The 10,021-nt window shown below is 45.6% G+C and overlaps 1 protein-coding gene across 1 annotated transcript in view; it reads left to right on the forward strand.

Annotated features, from left to right (window-relative positions):
- Positions 1 to 2,106: 2,106 nt before the first annotated feature.
- Nim1k (NIM1 serine/threonine protein kinase) overlaps positions 2,107 to 10,021 on the forward strand; it is a 45,154-nt gene continuing 37,239 nt past the window's right edge. The window contains exon 1 of the mRNA XM_032898841.1: positions 2,107 to 2,364. The gene's annotated coding sequence lies outside the window, so the exon portion shown is untranslated. The remainder of the gene's footprint in view (positions 2,365 to 10,021) is intronic.

Genomic DNA, 10,021 nt, shown 5'->3' on the forward strand with positions numbered 1-10,021 from the left:
CCCACAGTGAGGTGCATTTCCAGATATGAATCACAAATTTGTATTTTCTCTTTCCAAATTTTGCTCACTCAATATGTGATAAATGTTTCCTTATAGTCATGAGTTTTCTTAAAGGCTGGATGGGTGTGGTGACACATGACTATAATTCCAAATTTGGGGGAGACTGGGGCTGGAAGACAACCTTGAGTTCAAGTCCAGCCTGTATTACCCATCAAGACTGTTTTGTTTTGTTTCTTAAGTCAGAGCTCCACATAGTGTTGTATTGTAATCTACTTTTGGGTAGACTTTTGTAGGAGAAAGAATGTCTTTCAAGTGGAGGAAATCAAATGTATTCCATTCATCTGTGACTGAGGAGTCCCAGAATGCCAAGGGGAGAACAGATCTGATTTGGAAGGAGGAGAATCTATCACAGTGGTTCTCAACCTGGGTGTCCTAAGACCATTGGAGAACACAGATCTCTACATCATGATTCATACTAGTAACAAAGTTACAGTTATGAAGTATCGGTAAAATAGTTTTATGGTTGGGGGTCACCATAGCATGAGGACCTGTCTTAAAGGGTTGCAGCATTAGGAAGGTTGAAAACTGAGCTCTAGTGTGACAACTTAAAGAAAATGGAAGGGGCTGGCAGAATGAAGCCCGGTAAGCACACTTGTGAAGCAATTTCTGACCTGACATTTTTCCTCGCTCTGTGGGGGCATGGTGTGTGAGTTTTGCCACTGTAGCTGTATGCCTGATCTGGGATTTGGGGACCTAGATTTCTATATAAATTTCCTATAAAATTTTATCCCATTTACTGTCATGTTTCAAGACTCAAAGGGCCTTTTCAATCTTTTTTTTTAATGTGATATTTTTTATTTTATCTTATTGTTATAGAAAGAAAATAGACTGGCCATATGCACTACTTCAAGGTTGTTTGTTTGTTTGTTTGTTTGTTTGTTTGTTTGTTGTGAGATAGAGAATCCTTTTCATTGATTGGGTTGGGTAAGCAGTCCTTTCAGAGTCCCTTGGCTTCCCTGCACATTGCCAGTGCATGGAGCTGTCCAAGGTTTTTGGTGTTGCCCTTGCTGTTCCTGACCCCTTTAAGGAGCACTGAGAAGCAGCAGCAAATTGAGTATGTCTGAAGTCACAGTGCTTGGGTTCCAGTTCCAGCCCCAGCTTGGGGACCTTAACTGAAGCATATATCTGTCTTTGCTTCAATTTCCTTATCTGCTAACCCAGAGCTACTCAGATTGCCATTAGTCCATATAAAATTATTAATACACTGTCTGACAAATAGAAAAAAAACAAAACAGACTTCTAGACCCCCAATTTCTGCCTCATAAGAATTTTAGAGCTCGGTTATCTTGATTCACGTAATTCTTCCCTGGCATCCAGGGATACATGGGGTGAGCAGTAATCAAGAAAGTGGACAGACTGCACTCCTGGGTCTGGTTCAGCCATTAAACCATCTGTGAGACTCTGTACTCGGTTTCCTCCTCTATTAAAGAAAGCAAGTTAACTCCAGGTATTGTCTTCTCTGATCTATGGTATCTGAATCAAATTCCCAGCTCTACGCTCAATCCAATGACTTGGCTTCCTAGGTCGTAAACTAGGAAAAGAGCATTTGGCACCTACCACCTGCCAGGATATCACAGCAGGGAGTAGACAAGCAACAAGAGGGCCGCGACTAGGTGGCACCCTGAAAACTAGGCCTGACGTGTGCAAGGGCCCCGGGCAGAGGGAGACAAGCACTTCTTTCTGCAGAGCTTAAGCCCTGCTACTCACCCGGAGGAACTGTCGCCGTGTTTTGCTGGAAGTCTCAGTTCTGTTGAAAGGATTTCAGGCTAGTGTCGCGGTCGCTTAGAGGGACGGAATGGGAGTGTGCGTGCGCAAGGGCTGTTCAGGCAAGGTGTTAAGTCTCTCTGTTCTGTCTCTGCTTCCCATCGTCGCTCTAGGCCCAAACCCCCTCCCGGAAAGTCTGCAGTGGGTGTCCCCCTTGCCACACAACTACACACTCCCCTCTCTTCCGCTCCTCCTTCCTGGCTGCCATAGAAACCAGCCTGCCAGGTCGAGGCCGGTTTCGCGTCGCGGTGACCATCCAGTCTCCTTTCCCTGCTCCCCAGAGCCAGCCCCCCGCTCGGGATTGGTCCTGTTTAGGACGCTGCGAGACACTCGGCTCTGGTGGCGGAGCCAGAAGCAGACAGGCAGCGGGGTTTGCCACGGCCCTGTGGGTCAGATCTGCTGCCCACCCCAGTTAGCAGAGCCGTAGGAACGACCCAGACGTCTGCGCCCCAAGACACTCACGAGCCTGTGCCAGTGCCTGCCACTCTGCGTGCCTCGCCTGGCCGCGCAGCGAGCTCCCCAGGCGGCCTCCGGACCGAGGTAAGCAGGGCTGGTCGCCAGCGCCTGGGTCACTCTAGCCTTGCCATCTCCGGGCTGCAGATGTGCGTGGCTAAAAAGAGGCTTTTCTCCAGGATCTCAAGAGAAAAAGGAGACAGGAGTTCTGGTCTGCGGTGACGGTGAAGTGGGGTTAGGAAAAGGTTAAGTGCTCCTAGGGACGTCCACCAGGTCAATCAGCACTCTACAGAAGGGGACAATGACACCAGGGCGCAGGCTCCTGCCCCTGTATAGGGTGCCCTGATCTGGGCGCGTGCGTGCACCCCTCTGTGTCCACCGTGCTGTCACCCGTGTCTGTCTGTGCTCCCACACGTGAACCAGAGGGCAGCCTAGCATCTCGTATGCCCACAGGGGTTCTCTGGACCACAAGAGCGAGGCGCCAGCCCAAATCCGTTAGTTTGTAACTAGGGCTGAGCACCTGTGTGACCTGGATTAGGAGTGTGGACATAAGTAACTTCTCAGAGCTGTGACCTCAGAGAGGAGTGGTGGTGACATGAACCCTCAAGGACACCATACACCAGAATCCTCCCTAGAGAAAGGCGCTTCTTTGGGAAGATCCAACAAAGTAAGGAAGAACCTCATTTCTCTTCCTGGGTACCTCTCTAGGATTTTTATAATAGGAGGAGAGAACTTGGGAGTAGAGAAGACTTGGAAATACAACCAGGAAGAGACTTAAACAGGAGTCTCTAAAAAGCCTTCTACAAGCTGAACCCATTGGTTCCGAATGCGAGGCAAAAGATGGACTCTCCTCTTCCTCTACCTCACCCTTTCTCTCCCTTCCCTTTCCAGTTTCCCCCTTCCAAAGTGTAGTAGACAAGAGTGTTCTATGTTACCTCCACCCCCCACCACACACACACACACACACACACACACCCACAACCACACACACACACACACGCATTCCATTTCAAAATAAGGACAAATGAATCACATTCTAAGTGCTGCTCACCGTGTAATTCAGACAAGTTTGGAAACTAAACAAATCGCATTTGCACTCTGGGGCCTGGGCTATCCAGAAGGGAACCAAGCAAAACCAGAGGAACAAAAATGTGTTCCAAGTGACGAGTTCAAACGGGAATGTAAAACGGGTATTTGTTTATCGAAATAGGGATTTTTAAAAAAAATGTTTGAAAATCTGTATACACAGTTTGCATCATCAGCATTCAGTGTGATTCACAGAAGCACTTCAGGAGATGGTTTTTGTTAGTGTTGCAAAAGCCCTTCTAATTTTGGTTGCCATGGTAACTAAAGAAGGCGCCCTGCACTTAAAGAGGCTGCCTAGCTGGAACCAGGAACTGTTCCTGAAGGGAACTCCTCATGTCCCCTCCCATCGCCACAGCAATAACAGAATTCATAAAAGATATGTTTCTTTTTCCTTAAAGTAGTTAAACTCTAAGTCATGTTTTGGTGTGGTTTTTAAAAGTTCTTTTTTCCAAATTTGCATTCCGTTCCGCAGACCTTTCCTCTCATACAAAGGAAAGTAAATGCCGCTGCCCCTCCAGCATGTCAAATGGTCACCAGTCCTGAGGGCCCAGCTCTCTTCCCACACTCACTGAACCAACAGAGGACAGAGGAGCTGTTTGATGTTCAAGGAATCCTGGCCTGGGACTAGACTGCCCTCTCTATTTAGCCGTTAAATCTGGAATTCTAATTAGCTTTCTAATTAGGAGCTGGAGAATGTAGGTGGGGGGCCTGGCCAAGGCTTCTGGGGGAGCTGAGCCCAGTTCACAGACTGATGTTTGCTGGGCTGTTGAATGTGCTTAGTACAGCTCTCAAGCACTTATTTTTGGACGGACTATTAGGTGGTAAACCTGGAAAAACCTTCAAGAAAGACCCTTTTCTGTTAGGGAGAAATGTGGCTGGGATGTGGGGTTGAAGTGTGTGCTTTTCCTTATTTAAGCTGCATTTCAAATAAAGACAGGCTTGTATGAATCCAAATTTCCCAGCCATGATTATAAATAGGTTACAGAACTCTATGCACTCTTTTGGCTTTAGGTTTTTCGTTTAGAAAGCTTAATTTGGGACAAGCAGTGTTTCCACTCTTTAAACATTTTTCTCAGCAAGTGTTGGCACCTTTAAAGATATAATTCTTCAACAGCCACCATTTTTTTTTTAATTCTCGTGGATTGATGGCATATGAATGGAAATTTCAAAAGCTTCTGAACTTATAGTATCAAAGGGGGAAACAGGAAGATCTTTAAAGCTAAAATAGACTTACTTCATTCAACTTTAATCTGTATTTCTCTAGGATTAAAGAGTTCACTCATTGGCTGACTTTCTAGAATTTGTTATAAATCTCACTAGAAAACACCAAGTCACTGATGACGGTAGTAGCACACTGCTGGGATGAACGCTACCATAGTTTTAAAGTTACTTTGAATGGCTTCAAGGTTTGCTTCAGCCACTGTAACAGAGAGCATTGACCAGGTGCACAGGTGGCTCGGGTGCAGTCCAAATGATTTCAGCTCAGCACCTGGAAAATTAACACAGAAATCTAAGTCGCTTGGAATGTTTACGAAGGTGGGTGTCAGTCAAGACTTAGAGAAACTTAGGGTGAGAAAAGAGACAAAGCGGGGGTGGCGAGTGGAAGTTTGGGCCAGGAAAGAGTAAAGATATGAGGCCACTGTGAGGAGAAAGCAGATTAAGACAAGGTGAACAGACGAGAACATCGAGGTGAAAGAGAAGGAGAGCCAAGTTGCATAACCAGAATCTAAAAAGAATTCTACTCACTCCATAGACTAGACTGGCCTCGAAAAATTATTCTTATCTCCAGTAGTGTTTGCTTTCCTGTTGTTTGTTTGTTTGTTTTTGTTGTGCAAGACAAAGCTTACTCTGTGTAGCCCTGGCTCTTCTGGAACTTGCTCTGAAGACCAGGTTGACTCTTGAACTTAGAGATCCACCTGCCTCTGCCTCCTGAGTGCTGGGATTGAAGGTGTGGGCCGCCACCACCTGACAAGACTGTAATAATAACAACGCACTCCCACATACAGTCACTGTCAGCTTTTAGTACTTCCGGCTCATCACTTAATCTTCCTATATCCTAATAATTATCTTAAGTTTGCCCTGTTTGGATTTGTCAGTTTAGCCCTCACCTACTGAGTTACTCTTCTCCTAGGTGTGGATTTAACTCTCTTGATCCACTCCTTCCAACTTGCTTACTTCAGTTTTTGTTGTTGTTGTTGTTATTTGTTTGTTTATTTGTTTTGTTTTTTCAATATAGTTTGTAGATGAAACTCAACTACATCTTCCTGAAAGCCTGGGAGATGGCTCAGTGGGTAAAAACACCTGGCACGCAAACCTGGGGACTTTAGTTCCAATCCCCTGAACTCACCTACCAGCCAGGATGGGTGGTGCTCGTCATGCTTTTAACTCCAGCAGTCCTAAGGATGTGGAAGGCAGAGACAGAAGAAATCCCAGAAAGCTCTAGGGTCAGCTAGTCTGCAATACACAGCACAGCAGCCAAACAAGAGATGCTGTGTCAGACAAGATGGGAAGCAAGAGAACCAACTGCTCCTTAGGCTGACCTGGACTGCCACAAATGTTCTGTATCGTTCTCTCTCTCTCTCTCTCTCTCTCTCTCTCTCTCTCTCTCTCTCTCTCTCTCTCTCTCTGTGTGTGTGTGTGTGTCTCTCTCTCTCTCTTCCCTTCCTTCTTCTCCCTCCTTCTCTGCCCCCTCCCTTCCTCCTCTCCCTCATCATAAAAGCTCCTATCAGTATCTAGTCTTATGTAAGATACCTAAATATTTTATAGGACATTAGTTGAAGCACCTCTGTAGTCTTCAGAGATAGTACAAGGATGGCTTTTAGAAGAAAGGAATTGGTCTCAAAGCTCAATGGCCATTGTTTGGGCGACCTAGATTTTAAGCAGGGGGTGGGGGTGGGAGAAAGAACTAGGGGCTAAAGTCATGCTCTAGGACGGTGAATAGGAACAGTGGCAGGGAGCAAAGGTCTTGCCTAGACCATAGTGGAGAACTCTGTCTTTCCACATCTCCCATAAATTGTATCACAATTCAGTTAAATCCATATTGAGCTTACATTGTTAGAACTCTACAATAACTGTTCACAGCCTATCCAAGCTGTAAACTGTGATTGTATTCCTTCCAGCCTTTCCCTCTTTATTTCATATGACTTTTTGGAAGATATATTATATCACTTTAGTTTTTTTTCTTTGAACCCATTGCTATTTCTTGCCAAATATTCTAATGGCTGTGAAAACTTCTCTTCTCAGTATGTACTCACATTCAAAGGCATCTGGCTAGACCTTTCCTGGCCTCCTCTAAGCCATACAACACAGGGCTAGCTGTCAGTTCTCCAGTGCCAACCAGTTATATATGGTTCCGATGCACGTGGGTGTTCTGATCTCCTGTCCTCTCATTTTCCCCATCCTTAGTTTACTGCCTCCTTTAATTAAGCACTTCTTCTACTAGCTTCAAATTATTCTTTTAAACCTGGGTAGTGGCAGCACATGCCTTTAATCCCAGCACTCAGGAGGCAGAGGCAGTCAGATATCTGAGTTTGAGGTCGGTGTGGTCTACAGAGTGACTTCCAAGATTACACAGAGAAACCCTGTCTGGAAACAAAAACAAAAACAAGAAAAATGCTATGTGTAGGAGTGTTTTCCTGAATATCTGTCTGCACATGCCTGATGCCTGTGGAGGCCAGAAAAGGTCATCAGATCCCCTGGGGGTTACAGATGTTCAGAGTGACTATGTGGGTGCTGGGAATCAAACCCAGGCCCTCTGCCAGAGCAGTGTTCTTAATTCAGAGCCAACTCTCCAGCCCCTCTGTTGGCGGCAGCTCCTCTTCCTCTCCCTCCTCCTCTCCCTCCTCCTCTCCCTCCTCCTCTCCCTCCTCCTCCTCTCCCTCCTCCCCTCCCCTCCTCCTCCTCTCCTCCTCTCCCTCCTCCTCTCCCTCCTCTCCTCCTCCCTCCTCCTCCTCCTCTCCCTCCTCCTCCTCCCCCTCCTCCTCCCCCTCCTCCTCTCCCTCCTCCTCCCCCCTCCTCCTCTCCCTCCTCCTCCCCCCTCCTCCTCTCCCTCCTCCTCTCCCTCCTCCTCTCCCTCCTCCTCTCCCTCCTCCTCCCCTCCTCCTCCCCTCCTCTCCCTCCTCCTCTCCTCCCTCTCCTCCCCTCCTCCTCTCCCTCCTCCTCTCCCTCCTCCTCTCCCTCCTCCTCCTCTCCTTCCTCCTGCTCTTCCTCCTCTCCCTCCTCCTCTTCCTTTCTCACCTCTTCATTCTCTTCCTCTTCTTCCTCTCCCTCCTCCCTCCTTTTTCTTCCTCCTCTCCCTCTTCCTCTTCTCCCCTCTCCCTCTTCCTCTCCCTCCTCCTCTCCCTCCTCCTCTTCCTCCTCCTTTTCCTCCTCCTCTTCCTCTTTCCCTTCTGTAGGATTTATTGTTCTTACAGATCTGTCTACTCAAATACAAAAAGAACAAATTCGATTCTTCTCAATTAAACTTCTAAGAGTTCTGCATATGCTTGGATTATAAGAAACTATATTATTTAGTCTGCCTGACCCCTCACGCGGATCAATTTTATGTAGAGAAATTGGCCTTTAGCCCAGTGAAGTAAATTTCCATGTGCTTTCTGCACAAGGGAGACATTTCCTCAGTAGTGAGGAAGGAAAGCCGCTGTGAAGAACATGGCCTCGGTGTGCCCTCAGTGGTGGAAAGTGTTTGCCTGGTGTCTACAAGGCTTTGGATTTTGTCCCTAGACAGACAGATCAACAGACAGACAGACACATCATACACACCACCACCCAAAACAAAGCCGAAACACAAAATACACTGCATGGAGGCTGGAGGGAAGGAAGGCTGACAAGGAAGGAAACCAAGCTTGTTTTAGTTCCTGCAGAGGCAGTTGTCTGTGACCCCAGCCACTCAGAGGCTAATGTACGGGAGATCTACAACCTAGCAGTTCAAGGCCAGCCTAGGCAGAATTGAAAATGACATAGTGCAGATTCTAAGCTCTTTTGCAGTGTTCAATGACATAGTGGCATAACTGACCTAAAGATCAGAGCTGCAATCTCCAGAGAGCCAAGGACTGGTTGGGTCCTCTTCAGAGAACCCAAGGTTAGAAGGATGTTAGTTTGCTTGTTGCTAGGTTGTGTCCTGAGAGTCTCTTTACTGTTTATGACTGTTCTGTCCTGTTCTTAAGAATTTTAAGGATTTTTTTAAAAATTAAAAAATATGTGTTCATATATATACACATACATTTATGTATGTGTTTGCACACACATATATGCATGCATGATATGTTGCTTTAATTAATTCCTTTTCCCTTCCTCTTCCTGATTCTCTGCTTACTAGAAAGGCATAGTCAAGGCATTTGAGGGGACCAACCCTCACTTACTAGTTCTCTGGGGTTGGACAGAGTTCTCAACATTTTTAAACTGCTTATTTCATCAGCAGAATGGGCAGTATGTTCTCTGTGGTGGCTTGAATGAGAGTGATCCCCATAGGCTCACATATGTGAATGCTTGGTCCCTGGTTGGTGGAACTGTTTTTGGAAGGATTAGGAGGTGTGGCCTCATTGGAGAAAGAGTGTCATTGGGAATAGGTTTTGAGGTTTCAAAGGTCCACTTCAGACTCTGTGTGTGTGTGTCTGTCTGTCTGTCTGTCTGTCTGTCTCTGTCTCTGTCTCTGTCTCTGTCTCTCCCTCCCTCCCTCCCTTGCTTCTTTTCTCCTCCCCCACTACTCTCTCTGACTCCAACTTGTGGATAAGATGTGAGCTCTCAGCTACTGCACCAGCATCATGCCTGCCTGTCTGCTGCCACCTCCCTGCCGTGATGTTCTTGGGCTCACCCTTTGAAACTATAAGCAAGCCCCCAACTATATGCTTGCTCTTATAAGTCACCTTGGCCAGGGTTTCTCTTTGCAGCAATAGGAGAGTAACTTAGTCTCTATCTTCCATAAACTGTTACAATGACTGAATCAATGGTATAAGAATATTTAGCACAGGGATTGGGGATTTAGCTCAGTGGTAGAGCGCTTGCCTAGCAAGTACAAGACCCTGGGTTTGGTCCTCAGCTCCGAAAAAAATAAAAAAAGAATATTTAGCACAGTGTTTGGTATATAGTAAATGATTAATAAAAGTAGTTTTTCAATATTACTCACTGTTATGATAAAGTCTATTATACAGACTTAACCCCAGATAAAAGAATAACTACTTCAAAATATCTGTCTGAAGGTGCATACATAGTAATGTATATTCCTTCATAGAATCTCATATAGTATGCTTTAATTATTTTTCTGTTATTTTTTACTAGTATTCATTTGGAAACTACTATATCCTTGCTTTCATTAAATGCTAGGATGTACTGAAGATAAGAAACAGAAAGCTGGTTTTAGACAGGCTGAACACAGTTTGATTATGAATGTGTTCAGTGGGAACACAGATGACTTAGCAATTAACATCAGGTGATAGAAAGGAGGAAATAATGAGAAAGTACTTTCCCTGAGCATTTTCTACATTTAAAATCATACCTAATCTGCAAATAGGGATACTTTGACCCCTCCCTTTCCTATTTGTACCCCTTGTTTTCTTTCACCTGTCTGTCTGTGCTAGCTACAATTTCAATCACTATACTGAAGAGAAATGTCTTGCTCCTAATTTTTAGTGAAATACTTTTGGTTTCTCTATATTTAGCAGGG

This window comes from Rattus rattus, chromosome 3 (genome assembly GCF_011064425.1).
Source record: "Rattus rattus isolate New Zealand chromosome 3, Rrattus_CSIRO_v1, whole genome shotgun sequence".
Classification (NCBI taxonomy): Eukaryota; Metazoa; Chordata; class Mammalia; order Rodentia; family Muridae; genus Rattus; species Rattus rattus.